Source organism: Pristiophorus japonicus, chromosome 8, assembly GCF_044704955.1.
Source record: "Pristiophorus japonicus isolate sPriJap1 chromosome 8, sPriJap1.hap1, whole genome shotgun sequence".
In the NCBI taxonomy this organism is placed as follows: Eukaryota; Metazoa; Chordata; class Chondrichthyes; family Pristiophoridae; genus Pristiophorus; species Pristiophorus japonicus.
The window spans coordinates 124,363,442-124,377,692 of NC_091984.1; the positions used below are offsets into that span (position 1 = coordinate 124,363,442).

The following is a 14,251-nucleotide window of genomic DNA, read 5'->3' on the forward strand; positions in this document are numbered from 1 at the left end:
ATTAGTCCAAGTGTTTTGTCTTGGTTGGTGCTGTGCCACTACATGGAGTTTTCAGCCTTTTTTTTCGCATGTGTCAGCTGTGGCTCAGTGGGTAGCACACTCACCTGTGGATCAGGAGGTTTGTGGGTTCAAGTCCCACTCCATGCATTTGAGCACATGAAAAAGAAATCTAGGCTCATACTCCAGTACAGAGTTGAGGAAATGCTATACTGTCAGAGGTGTACTGTCTGTTTGGATCAGATGTTAAACCGAGGCCCCGTCTGTCCCCTCAGGTGGATGTAAAAGATCCCATTGCACTATTTTGAAGAAGAGCAGGGGAGGTATCCCAGGTGCCCTGGCCAATATTTATCCCTCAATTAACATAACAAAAAAACCCAGATTATCTGGTCATTCTCACATTGCTGTTTGTGGAAGCTTGCTGTGTACAAATTGGCTGCCGCGTTTCCCACATTGCAACAGTGACTACACTGCAAAAGTATTTCATTGGCTGTAAACCGCTTTGAGACGTCCGGTGGTCGTCGTGAAAGGCGCTAAATAAATGCAAGTCTTTCATTGCTGAAAGAAGCAGCGATGTCAACTCTCTGTTTTTGCAGCGTCCAAAGAGAGAACCCATTTATGTCCATGTATGCCTAAAACAAAGGATTTGGAAAATGTTTACTATATATATATTTTAAAGCAGTTGAGATTTGGGAAACAAAAGGGGAGTCGGGTTGAATTTTTTTGGTTGCAGGGGTACAGTAAGTTCTGGCTTTTGTCTCCATGGTTTCCTGGCATTGCCCTGGCTGTGATTGGTGTGTCTGCTGTCGGTTGCTCAGGTCTGCAGCTTGTCTCCTGCCCGCCCGCCGGGCGCTGCTGCCGCGAGCCAGCGAGCCTCAGACCGAGCGAGACACAGCTCGGTGCAGCTTGAGACTCACACACACACACACACACACATACAGGCAGCAACCTCTCTGCGAGGCAGCACAATAAAGACATCCCTGCTTCTTTTTACAAAAGACTAAAAGCAGCGAACGGTGAGTCCTTTTACGTATGCTTTATTTAAAAAAAAACCTTAAACTCCTTTGTCCTGTGTTGGGAAGCTGCTGCTGCTGTGTGTGTGTTTTTTTTGCAGCTGGGGGTGTAAGGGGTTTTTGCACTATTTGGGAGATTTCTCTCCTCAATGCACGATTTGTATTTGCAACAATTCAGGGCGATCTACTTTGTCGCTTCTGTGTAAAAAAAATCATTCCATCTTCTATGCTTTCCTCAATCCGAGAAGTATTCAAAAAGAACATGTGAAAAAAATGTTCTGATTGAGCCAAGTGATTTCTTTAAACTGCAATTGCAAAAAAAAACGTTTCCTGCCAGAGTAAAAAAAAGGAAAATGGGTTATTTGTGGCAAAAAAAAATCATGGTTAATGACTTGATTTCCACGCAGCATTGGTACAGTATTGGAAGTGTGTTCAGAGATTATCAGTGATTTTAAGTGCGTTAATGCACAGGTCATAACATTTCCATGCAGTGTTTATGTGGGAGAATATGATTCTTTGGAGAGCTTATGACGAATGGTTTCCTGTGGGGCTGTCCTTAGCAGGCCTCTGGGAGTCGATTGCCTCGTAGTTGGTGAGATTCCTGATAAAATGAGCACAGAACCAGAACACTAGATCCCTGGTCCTTTCAAGCCACAGAGGTTCACATAACTCCACTTCATGTTTAGTCTATTAATGTAATTGGGGAGAAAAACAAATAAACTGGCAAATGTACATGTGAAAATTCATAAAACATTGATTATTTCCACTTCACATTATTCTGATTTCCACTCATTTGTATGGCACAATATTAGGAAGTTCAGTCTTTACTATTGCAGGAATGACTTGAGTGATTGTACAGTTGAATGTGTACTTGGGTGTGCGGTGTACACAAGTCTCCATGGAGAACTGGAAAAGTTAATTTATGTCTGAGTGAAGGGGCCCAACTTAAGTTTAATGGTTATGAGTGGGTTATACATGTCTTGCTCATAACAAATTCTAGGCAAATTTATGACACATCAGTATACACCCATGTGTTGTGTGGGTAAATGTAACTTCAGTATTGCGTCAGATGTGTCTGCAAGTTTATTCATAATGTTTGAATGCTGTGCAGCAGATGTTCATATTGTAACTCACTGAGTGGATTGCACTCCTGATCTGTAATCGTCTGCTGATGGGAATCATTCTGATGTGGAAAAACTACCCTGAGTTTCAGAAAGCATATTAACGGCAAGTTCTGCTTTTGTTATCTAGTTGCTATTTGTGAAATTCCCCCTTAGATATATTAATGTTATTAAATTTGTAGCAATTGCACGAAAGCTAATTTGTTGCTTCCGTGCAATATCATTCCCCATTTGTTCTCTATTCTTAATTGAAGATGTATTCATCATGCAAATATATGTTTGTGACATAATTTGTGAAGTGGTTTGTGGTGTCTACCCAAATCTCCTTGTGGAATTATTCAGGAAATTTCAGAAAGCAACTCAACAAGGGCATTTAAATGTTATTCTTTGGAGGGGTGGGGGGAGGGGAATGATCGTTGGAAACTTTCTGAGATCCCAAGTAATTCAATGTCAATTGTTTTTGTGCTGTACAGTTGGAGTGATGCCTGAATTTCCCTTCATTGTGGGGTTCAATGGAACAGAAGTGTTTGGCAAAGCTTTTTTTGTTTACAGACTTATCATAATACAGGATTGTATCATAACATCTTGGAGTCACTGGTGTGTGACATCAAGAGAAAGCTGAGGCCTGGATCTTCTCCTTTCCTAAACAATGGCCCAGATTTTGCTGTCAAAATAGAGGCGAGTTTATTGCCGCTTGTCATTATTAATGTGCAAATCGTCTAGCATTTGACACTAATTCACCCAATTTCCATCTCTGTTTTTTTGTTTCTTTCTCAATCCATACATCTCATTGGTTAAAGAGATAGACTGTTGGTCCCCTGGTTCACTAATGTCCCAGATGCCCCATTGCCCATCTCATCCATGTTTTCAAATCCTTCCAAGGCCTCACCCCTCCCTATCTTTGTAATCTCCTGCAGCCCCAGAACCCCCTGAGATGTCTGCGCTCCTCTAATTCTGCCCTCTTGAGCATCCCTGATTATAATCACTCAACCATTGGTGGCCGTGCCTTCTGTTGCCCAGGCCCCAAACTCTGGACCTTCCCGCCGTAAACCTCTGTCTCTTGTTCCTCCTTCAAGACGCTCCTTAAAACCTACCTCTTTGACCAAGTTTTTGGTCACCTGCCCTAATTTCTACTTCTGCGGCTCTGTGTCAAATTTTTTAATCTCATAATACTCCTGCGAAGCGCCTTGGGACGTTTCACTATGCTAAAGGCATAGTTGTAGTTGATGGTGGGCTGTTATCAATTTGCACATAAAGCAACTTACAGGGCAAAGCCTTTTTGAACTGAAGGGTAAGGAAGTAAGTTTGACTAAGGGGACACATGCAAGATGCCCTGGTCCACCAAAATCTGGGCCAATGAGTTTATTAAACATTTTGTTGTGAATCCTGTATCTCTCTGTTTAAGAGGCCTCAATTTGGCAACAATTTTTGTTGCCAAAAAATTGTAATTATCTGCTGGCTCCTTGAAACCTGCAGTAACTTGTATTAAGACGCCGCATTTCATATTTATTTTAAAGTCAGAATATTTGAGCAATTCATTCTAGGCTAAATTATTAACTTTTAGGACTAATTAATAATTTAATTTATTTTAGAAAATTCAGTTTTTACAGTTTTTAATTTAAATATTTAATTCTGCTCAGATGACTCATTTTAACCTTTGATTCCTATAATCTGGTTGTGGTAGAAATTGTTAACATTAAAATCTATGTATAAATAACATGTTTTTTTTAAAATGTGGGTGGAATGAAAGGAGATGGTCCTTTCCGAGACAGGCCAGGAATTCTGGGTCCATGCCAATGTGGTGACTGACACACTGGGTGCACATTTCTTCTCTTCTCATTTCTCCCTCTGTTTCCAATCAACCATTAGCCTACCCAGTGGAGAGTTGCCTACCCACTTCTGTTTTGTCACCCTGCCCCCAACTTTGAGTTTCCTCTTGTTTCCTTCCTGCTTATACTCTTGCTTTTTTTCTATGCTCTGAGATATGTTCCTCTGTGTGAGGTCCACAATCAAAATGTAAGAGCTTGTAGTTACTGTTGTCGCAACAAACATCATCACCACCTTTCGTATGGTAGTAGCAAAACAAACCAAATGTCAATATCCAATTCGGGTATCCAGGCTAAAGCTTTTGGTGTAACAGTGTGGATATCTTGTAGGCTGCCTGTGAATTTCCTCTGAGGGCAGTGCTCAATGATGTGCTCCCGGGTCTGATTAGGAGCTCCACAGTCGCATGATGGGGATGCTTTAATCTTCCACCTATGGAGAAGGTGGCAGCATCTATCATGACCGGTTCTGAGGTGGTTGATAGTTGTCCACAGTTTGTGAGGAAGGTTTGATCCTTCTATAAGGACTCCATTCTGTATGTCTCAGTTCTTCCAAGCATTTTGCCATTGGTCATCAAGGCTGAGGGGCTTTCTGGATTTGAGACGGGTTGGTGCTAGGTTGTTCAAGTCGGCCGAGATCAGCATGTCAAAGTGTAATAAAAAGGCAAGCCTGAAAGCTCGGTGCCTCAATGCGAGGAGTATTCAGAACCCAGGAGAGGGCTCTGAGCTAGTTAGAGTGGGTGAGAGCTCAGATGAACAGGACCAAAAGAAAGAATGCAAAAGGCAGGAGGCAACAGAGCAGAGTAGCACTGGGGTAAGTGTAAACCACAAGGTGATAGGAAGGGACAATATGTATGAATATAAAGGGGCTGCAGGAGGGGTCAAAACTAAAAATCATGGTTATAAAGCTAGTATTAAAACACTTTACCTAAACGCACGCAGCATTCAAAATAAAGTAAATGAGTTGACGGCACAAATCATTACAAATGGGTATGATTTGGTGGCCATTACAGAAACGTGGTTGCAGGGTGGCCAAGACTGGGAATTAAACATACAGGGGTATCTGACAATTCGGAAGGATAGACAAGAAGGGAAAGGAGGTGGGGTAGCTCTGTTAATAAAGGATGATATCAGGGCAGTTGTGAGAGATGATATTGGCTCTAATGAACAAAATGTTGAATCATTGTGGGTGGAGATTAGAGATAGTAAGGGGAAAAAGTCACTGGTGGGCGTAGTTTATAGGCCCCCAAATAATAACTTCACGGTGGGGCGGACAATAATCAAGGGAATAATAGAGGCATGTGAAAAAGGAATGGCAGTAATCATGGGAGATTTTAACCTACATATCGATTGGTCAAATCAAATCGCACAGGGTAGCCTGGAGGAGGAATTCATAGAATGCATACGGGATTGTTTCTTAGAACAGTATGTTACAGAACCTACAAGGGAGCAAGCTATCTTAGATCTGGTCCTGTATAATGAGACAGGAATACTAAACGATCTCCAAGTAAAAGATCCTCTCGGAATGAGTGATCACAGTATGGTTGAATTTGTAATACAGATTGAGGGTGAGAAAGTAGTGTCTCAACCGAGCGTACTATGCTTAAACAAAGGGGACTACAGTGGGATGAGGGCAGAGTTGGCTAAAGTAGACTGGGAACACAGACTAAACAATTGAGGAACAGTGGAAGACTTTTAAGGAGCTCTTTCATAGTGCTCAACAAAAATATATTCCAGTGAAAAAGAAGGGCGGTAAGAGAAGGGATAACCAGCCGTGGATAACCAAGGAAATAAAGGAGAGTATCAAATTAAAAACCAATGCGTATAAGGTGGCCAAGGTTAGTGGGAAACTAGAAGATTGGGAAAATTTTAAACAACAGCAAAGAATGACTAAGAAAGCAATAAAGAAAGGAAAGATAGATTAATAAAGTAAACTTGCGCAAAACATAAAAACAGATAGTAAAAGCTTTTACCGATATATAAAACGGAAGAGAGTGACTAAAGTAAATGTTGGTCCCTTAGAAGATGAGAAGGGGGATTTAATAATGGGAAATGTGGAAATGGCTGAGACCGTAAACAATTATTTTGCTTCGGTCTTCACAGTGGAAGACACAAAAACCATGCCAAAAATTGCTGGTCACGGGAATGTGGGAAGATAGGACCTTGAGACAATCACTATCACTAGGGAGGTAGTGCTGGATAGGCTAATGGGACTCAAGGTAGACAAGTCCCCTGGTCCTGATGAAATGCATCTTAGGGTATTAAAAGAGATGGCGGAAGTTATAGCAGATGCACTCATTATAATCTACCAAAATTCTCTGGACTCTGGGGAGGTACCAGCGGATTGGAAAGCAGCTAATGTAACGCCTCTGTTTAAAAAAGGGGGCAGACAAAAGGCAGGTAACTATAGGCCAGTTAGTTTAACATCTGTAGTGGGGAAAATGCTTGAAGCTATCATTAAGGAAGAAATAGCGGGACATCTAGATAGGAATAGTGCAATCAAGCAGACGCAACATGGATTCATGAAGGGGAAATCATGTTTAACTAATTTACTGGAATTCTTTGAGGATATAACGAGCATGGTGGATAGAGGTGTACCGATGGATGTGGTGTATTTAGATTTCCAAAAGGCATTCGATAAGGTGCCACAAAAAAGGTTACTGCAGAAGATAAAGGTATGCGGAGTCAGAGGAAATGTATTAGCATGGATCGAGAATTGGCTGGCGAACAGAAAGCAGAGAGTTGGGATAAATGGGTCCTTTTCAGGCTGGAAATCGGTGGTTAGTGGTGTGCCACAGGGATCGGTGCTGGGACCTCAACTGTTTACAATATACGTAGATGACCTGGAAGAGGGGACAGAGTGTAGTGCAACAAAATTTAAAGATTAGTGGGAAAGCAGGTTGTGTAGAGGACACAGAGGCTGCAAAGAGATTTGGATAGGTTAAGTGAATGGGCTAAGGTTTGGCAGATGGAATACAATATCGGAAAATGTGAGGTCATCCACCTTGGGGGAAAAAAAACAGTAAAGGGGAATATTATTTGAATGGGGAGAAATTATAACATGCTGCGGTGCAGAGGGACCTAGGGGTCCTTGTGCATGAATCCCAAAAAGTTAGTTTGCAGTTGCAGCAGGTAATCAGGAAGGTGAATGGAATGTTGGCCTTCATTGCGAGAGGGATGGAGTACAAAAGCAAGGAGGTCCTGCTACAACTGTACAGGGTATTGGTGAGGCCGCACCTGGAGTACTGCGTGCAGTTTTGGTCACCTTACTTAAGGAAGGATATACTAGCCTTGGAGGGGGTACAGAGACGATTCACTAGGCTGATTCCGGAGTTGAGGGGGTTACCTTATGATGATAGATTGAGTAGACTGGGTCGTTATTCGTTGGAGTTCAGAAGGATGAGGGGTGATCTTATAGAAACATTTAAAATAATGAAAGGGATAGACAAGATAGAGGCAGAGAGGTTGTTTCCACTGATTGGGGAGACTAGAACTAGAGGGCACAGCCTCAAAATATGGGGGAGATAATTTAAAACAGAGTTGAGAAGGAATTTCTTCTCCCAGAGGGTTGTGAATCTCTGGAATTCTCTGCCCAAGGAAGCAGTTGAGGCTAGCTCATTGAATGTATTCAAATCACAGATAGATAGATTTTTAACCAATAAGGAAATTAAGGGTTATGGGGATCGAGCGGGTAAGTGGAGCTGAGTCCACGACCAGATCAGCCATAATCTTTTTGAATGGCGGAGCAGGCTCGAGGGGCTAGATAGCCTACTTCTCTTCCTAATTCTTATGTTCTTATGTCTTTGCTGGTGTAGCGATTGTATTCTCTGGAGACTGCATATTCGTGGCGTAGGTGTGGTGGTGCGATGTTTGCAAGCACGGGGAGCCAAGGTCGATAAAAGCGTACCGGTGATAATTCTGATAGTAGAATTCAGCTGGACATCAATGGATTTGACATACGGATTTGCTAGCCATGCTGGAGAGCAGTACTCTGCTGTAGAGTACACCAGGGCGAGTGTTGCCATCCGGAGGGTTTGAATGTCCCCATGTGGATCCGGCCAGTTTCTGGATCAAATTGGCCCTACTATTTAGTTTCTTCCCAAGATTCTGGTGATGTCAATATGACAGGATGCGATCAAGCATGACTCCTAAATAGGAGGGTTTTTTGACATGGTTTACCTCTGCGCCGCAAAAGGAGAGTTTCAAAGCTTGATTTGGTTGATGGGTGTTGAGGTGGAATATCGAGGTGGCTGTCTTTTGTGGGATTGGTCGGAGTCGCCATCGGCGGAAGTAGGCCTCCATCTCTGTATATCGCTGGTCAGGGTCTCCTCGGTGCTGGATTTGTGCTTTGCGTGGTCAAGGCAATGTCATCAGCGTATACAAACATCATAGAAATTTACAGCACAGAAGGAGGCCATTCGACCCGCCATGACTGCACTGGCTCTTTGAAAGAGCTGTCGTACTTAGTCCCAACCCCCTTTTGTTCTGTCTGTAATCCTGTAAGTTCCTCATCCTTAAGTACCTGTTCAACTCCCTTTTTAAATTATTTATGGAATCTGCTTCTACCACCTTTTCTGGTAAAGCGTTCCAGATCCCAACAACATGGGCTGAAAGACCCACGGAATATGTAAGCTGAGTTAGGTAACATGTTTCAGTGCATCTTGAGTGACCTCGATGCCATTCACTTTTTCTTGTTCATGCAGTTCGTCTTGTGGTCTGTATCTGTCTTTTAGTATTCCTTACCACAGAAGTGAAAAGGAAACCCAACAGAGATATCCATGCTTTTTCTTTTCCTCCCCTAGTTTCCTTCTTTGCTCTCTTTTCCTTTTAAATTGCAGCTGCTAACGAAGAAGATGGAGCAAAGACTTGGTCTGAGATCACCTCCAATGCAGTTCTACAACTGGCTGTCGGGAGGTGTCTTGCGAGCGGCATGGGTGACTTTTGATGATCCGTATTTTTCCGCTCCTGGCGAGTGTCTGGCCTGCACTCAGCATCTCCTGCAAACCCGGCTCCCAGGCGTCTGTGGTCTAATGCTCCATGGTCATAGAGTAATGCCTCTGCATTTTGTTGTGGCAGCCTGGGAGGGGAGAAGGTGATATGTACTTCGGAGAGCGAGCATGTGGCTGCATGACTGTGCTACCTCAGTGCAATATGTCTCAACCCACTCGAATGAGAATTGATACACAACCTGCTGTTACCCTACCACAATGCAGAGTTGGGACAAGGACATATTTTTCACAAAAATTATGGTTTTGTTTCATGTTGTAGTATTGGTGTTATTTCTTTGTTGGTTATCTTCTGTTTTGTGTTTACTGCCTTGTTGTACACCGGTTTACTCTGGTCTGTTTCAATGTTTTCTCTTGTGATCTTGTTACTGTTTCTGTCACATGTCTACTATTTGTTCCAATATATTTTGCCCATTGTCAGTTGAGGATTGTAATCTTTTTATATACAAGATGGCAGCAGGGTTAGGAGAGAAAATCACTTCACATCTCCACCTCCTGACCAGAGCCTTTTTGATTTTTTTTAATACATGTCCATTAGCTTTTAGTGATTTCACTACATCGACTCCTAAACCTCTCTGCTCCTCTGCAGTTCGTAATTTCTCACCATTTAGAAAATACTCTGATCTATCTTTCTGAGGATGGCCACACGGTTCCCCAAACTGAACTTCATCTGCCACAGTTTTGCCCACTCGCTTAAAGAAAGAAAGACTGATTTGCATTTATGTCGTGCATTTCACAACCTCGGGATGTCTTAAAGCGCTTTACAGCCAATGAAGTACTTTTGAAGTTTAATCACTGTTGTATTACAGGAATCTATCAATGTCCCTTTGCAACTTTCTGCTCCCAGCTACACTACTTACTGTGCCACCTAACTTAGTGTTGTTAGCAAACCTGGATCTACGGTTCTCTATTCATTCATCCAAGCCATTGATAATTATAATGAAAAGCTGAGGCCCCAGTACAGATCCCTGGAAGATCCCACCAATTGGAGTGCATACCCATTATCCCTACTTTCTGGCTCCTGCTTCTGAACTAATTCCTACCCACATCAATAGGCCACCTCCAATTCCATGCGTTTTCGTTTTTGCACACTTCCTGTTGTCTCTTGTGCAGAACTTTATCGAATGTCTTTCGGTTCATCCATAGACACTCCCATATCTACCATGTAAGTAACCTCCTCAAATAAATTCAACTAGGTTACCTGGAACATAAGAACATAAGAAATAGGAGCAGGGGTAGGCTATTCGGCCCCTCAAGCCTGCTCCGCCATTCAATGAGATCATGGCTGAACTTCTACCTTAACTCCACTTTCCTGCACTATCCTCATATCCCTTGATTTCCTTGATATCCAGTTTTTTGCCTCTTCGGAAATTATCTGTTATTAAGGGAGTGCATTATTCAAGAAAACACTGAGGAGGGATGTCCTTCCTTCGGATAATCCTTGCAGAGCACAGCAGACTCTCTATTACCCATCTTGATTATCCACCAGCAGTTTAGCAGACACAAAGTCTGTGCAAGTTGCCTTTCTTTGTATTTCACTTGTTTTACTCAAAATAAATTGCATCATGTTTCTTTTATCTATTTCTCTTGGAAAAGCCTTCATTTTATGTGCTCATAGTACTAGTGCACCAAGAGAATAAGACCAAAATGATCTGCCAATTTACTTCACCTACCGAGAGCGATCTCCTCCATTATAATGGAGGTTCCATTGTAAATAAAAAAAATAATTCCAGAAAAATAAAAAATTACACAGCCAGAAGTTACATTTTTTACTTCCAATAATTGTTCCCAAAATGGTTGGCACTTGGCACCGAAGCCATATTGTTTTTTTAGAATAGTGAAACCTTGTCAACAGATAAATACCTCACTGGACAAAACCCAAGTATCCAAAGCTGTGCTTTAGAAACAAGATGACCATGAGCATCTACTCACCTTGTAGACTATTAATCTGTATTGCGAAGTCACTTTTGGAAGCTGGTCTATAAATTTGTAGTTTTGCCCTCCTGTGGGAAAATCTATCCAGTTTTACAGTGCAGGGCAGCTTCAGCAGAAGTGGGGGGGGAGCGGGGAAGGGGGGGTTTAAAAGATGGCCAAAAGCATGGCAGGTGCCAGCCTGAGTGCATCAAACTATCTCGTGTTCCTTCCACCTATATGTGTCAGCCATGGCTCAGTGAGAAACATTCTTGCCTCATTCAAAAGGTTGTGGGTTCAAGTCCCACTCCAGAGACTTAAGCACATAATCTACACTGACTCTCCAGCTGAGGGAGTGCTGCACTGTCAGAGGTGCTGCCTTTCCAATGAAAGCTTAAACAGAGGCACTGTCTACTTTCTCGGGTAAACGTAAAAGATCCCATGGCACTATTTCGAAGAGAAGCAGGGGAGTTCTCTCTGCACTATTGGCCAATATTTATCCCTCAATCAACATCACTAAAACAGATTATCTGGTTATTATCACGTTGCTGTTTGTGGGACCTTACTGTGCGCAAATTGGCTGCCACCTTTCCTACATTACAGTAGTACTTCAAAAGTACTTAATTAGCTGTAAAGTGCTTTGGGATGGTCTGTGGTTTTGAAAGACACGATATAAATGCAAGCCTTTCTGTTTATACTGTCGAAATTTCACAGCCATTTTTTGTAAGACTACCTATGTAAGTTCCAAAACGCATATTTCAATACTAGTTTCTTGCCTTTATTTCAGCACCAAGAAAGAGCATATTACATTGAAATTACTATGACCATGCACCTTGCTGCCTGGTTAGGTGTATATTTGAATGGTTTCTCCTGGGTTATGAGAGTTTATTATTATTGGTATTATTTGTATTCTGTAAATTTAGAAACTTGTGTACTCCAGACTGAGACAGTAATTTCTAAAGAAAATGTTGCCAGTAAGCTGCAGGTATTATTTTTACTCCCACACAACATGCTACGGGGCAGGTATGCTACGCATTTTTGATGCGTCCTACAGATTACCTGCATGCCTTTTCTGTGGAAACAATAGGGATTTCAAAAACCGGTTTACCATGTTAGTAATGGGTGGTCTTTTGCCAACTGGATTTCTCAGATCAATTAGATTACCTACTAGAGTGACTGTTAGTCCAGGAAATGGTACTGAAACTCTTTAATTACTGAGCAACTGAGACGCGCGCACACACACATAAGAACAAAGATGGTGTGCATCTCTGTTTTCACAGAAACATAGAAAATAGGTGCAGGAGTAGGCCATTCGGCCCTTCGAGCCTGCACCGCCATTCAATGAATTCATGGCTGAACATGCAACTTCAGCACCCCATTCCTGCTTTCTCGCCATACCCCTTGATCCCCTTAGTAGTAAGGACTATATCTAACTCCTTTTTGAATATATTTAGTGAATTGGCCTCAACAACTTTCTGTGGTAGAGAATTCCACAGGTTCACCACTCTCTGGGTGAAGAAGTTTCTCCTCATCTCGGTACTAAATAGCTTACCCCTTATCCTTCAACTGTGACCCCGGTTCTGGACTTCCCCAACATTGGGAACATTCTTCCTGCATCTAACCTGTCTAAACCCGTCAGAATTTTAAACGTTTCTATGCGATCCCCTCTCATTCTTCTGAACTCCAGTGAATACAAGCCCAGTTGATCCAGTCTTTCTTGATATGTCAGTCCCGCCATCCCGGGAATCAGCCTGGTGAACCTTCGCTGCACTCCCTCAATAGCAAGAATGTCCTTCCTCAAGTTAGGAGACCAAAACTGTACACAATACTCCAGGTGTGGCCTCACCAAGGCCCTGTACAACTGTAGTAACACCTCCCTGCCCCTGTACTCAAATCCCCTTGCTATGAAGGCCAACATGTCATTTGCTTTCTTAACTGCCTGCTATACCTGCATGCCAACCTTCAATGACTGATGTACCATGACACCCAGGTCTCGTTGCACCTCCCCTTTTCCTAATCTGTCACAATTCAGATAATAGTCTGTCTCTCTGTTTTTACCACCAAAGTGGATAACCTCACAATTATCCACATTATACTTCATCTGCCATGCATTTGCCCACTCACCTAATCTATCCAAGTCACTCTGCAACCTCATAGCATCCTCCTCGCAGCTCACACTTCCACCCAACTTAGTGTCATCCGCAAATTTGGAGATACTGCATTTAATCCTCTCATCTAAATCATTAATGTACAATGTAAAAAGCTGGGGCCCCAGAACAGAACCTTGCGGTACCCCACTAGTCACTGCCTGCCATTCTGAAAAGTACCCATTTACTCCTACTCTTTGCTTCCTGTCTGCCAACCAGTTCTCAATCCACGTCAGCACACTACCCCCAGTCCCATGTGCTTTATCTTTGCACATTAATCTCTTGTGTGGGACCTTGTCGAAAGCCTTCTGAAACTCCAAATACACCACATTAACTGGCTCTCCCTTGTCCACTTTATTGGAAACATCCTCAAAAAATTCCAGAAGATTTGTCAACCATGATTTCCCTTTTACAAATCCATGCTGACTTGGATCTATCACGTCACCTCTTTCCAAATGCGCTGCTATGACATCCTTAATAATTGATTCCATCATTTTACCCACTACTGATGTCAGGCTGACCGGTCTATAATTCCCTGTTTTCTCTCTCCCTCCTTTTTTACATTGGCTACCCTCCACTCCATAGGAACTGATCCAGAGTCTATGGAATGTTGGAAAATGACTGTCAATGCATCCGCTATTTCCAAGGCCACCTCCTTAAGTACTCTAGGATGCAGTCCATCAGGCCCTGGGGATTTATCGGCCTTCAATCCCATCAGTTTTCCCATCACAATTTCCCGACTAATAAGGATTTCCCTCAGTTCCTCCTCCTTACTAGACCCTCTGACCCCTTTTCTATCCGGAAGGTTGTTTGTGTCCTCCTTAGTGAATACCGAACCAAAGTACTTGTTCAGTTGGTCTGCCATTTCTTTGTTCCCCGTTATGACTTCCCCTGATTCTGACTGCAGGGGACCTACTTTTGTCTTTACTGACCTTTTTCTCTTTACATATCTATAGAAGCTTCTGCAGTCCATCTTAATGTTCCCTGCAAGCTTCCTCTCGTACTCTATTTTCCCTGCCCTAATCAAACCCTTTGCCCTCCTCTGCTGAGTTCTAAATTTCTCCCAGTCCCCGGGTTCACTGCTATTTCTGGACAATTTGTATGCCATTTCCTTGGCTTTAATACTATCCCTGATTTCCTTTGATAGCCACGGTTGAGCCACCTTCCCTTTTTTATTTTTACGCCAGACAGGGATGTACAATTGTTGTAGTTCATCCATGTGGTCTCTAAATG

At 42.6% G+C, this 14,251-nt stretch overlaps 1 protein-coding gene across 1 annotated transcript in view; it reads left to right on the forward strand.

The window, feature by feature from the left end:
• Positions 1 to 852: 852 nt before the first annotated feature.
• LOC139268741 (uncharacterized protein C1orf21-like) overlaps positions 853 to 14,251 on the forward strand; it is a 242,759-nt gene continuing 229,360 nt past the window's right edge. The window contains exon 1 of the mRNA XM_070887393.1: positions 853 to 1,013. The gene's annotated coding sequence lies outside the window, so the exon portion shown is untranslated. The remainder of the gene's footprint in view (positions 1,014 to 14,251) is intronic.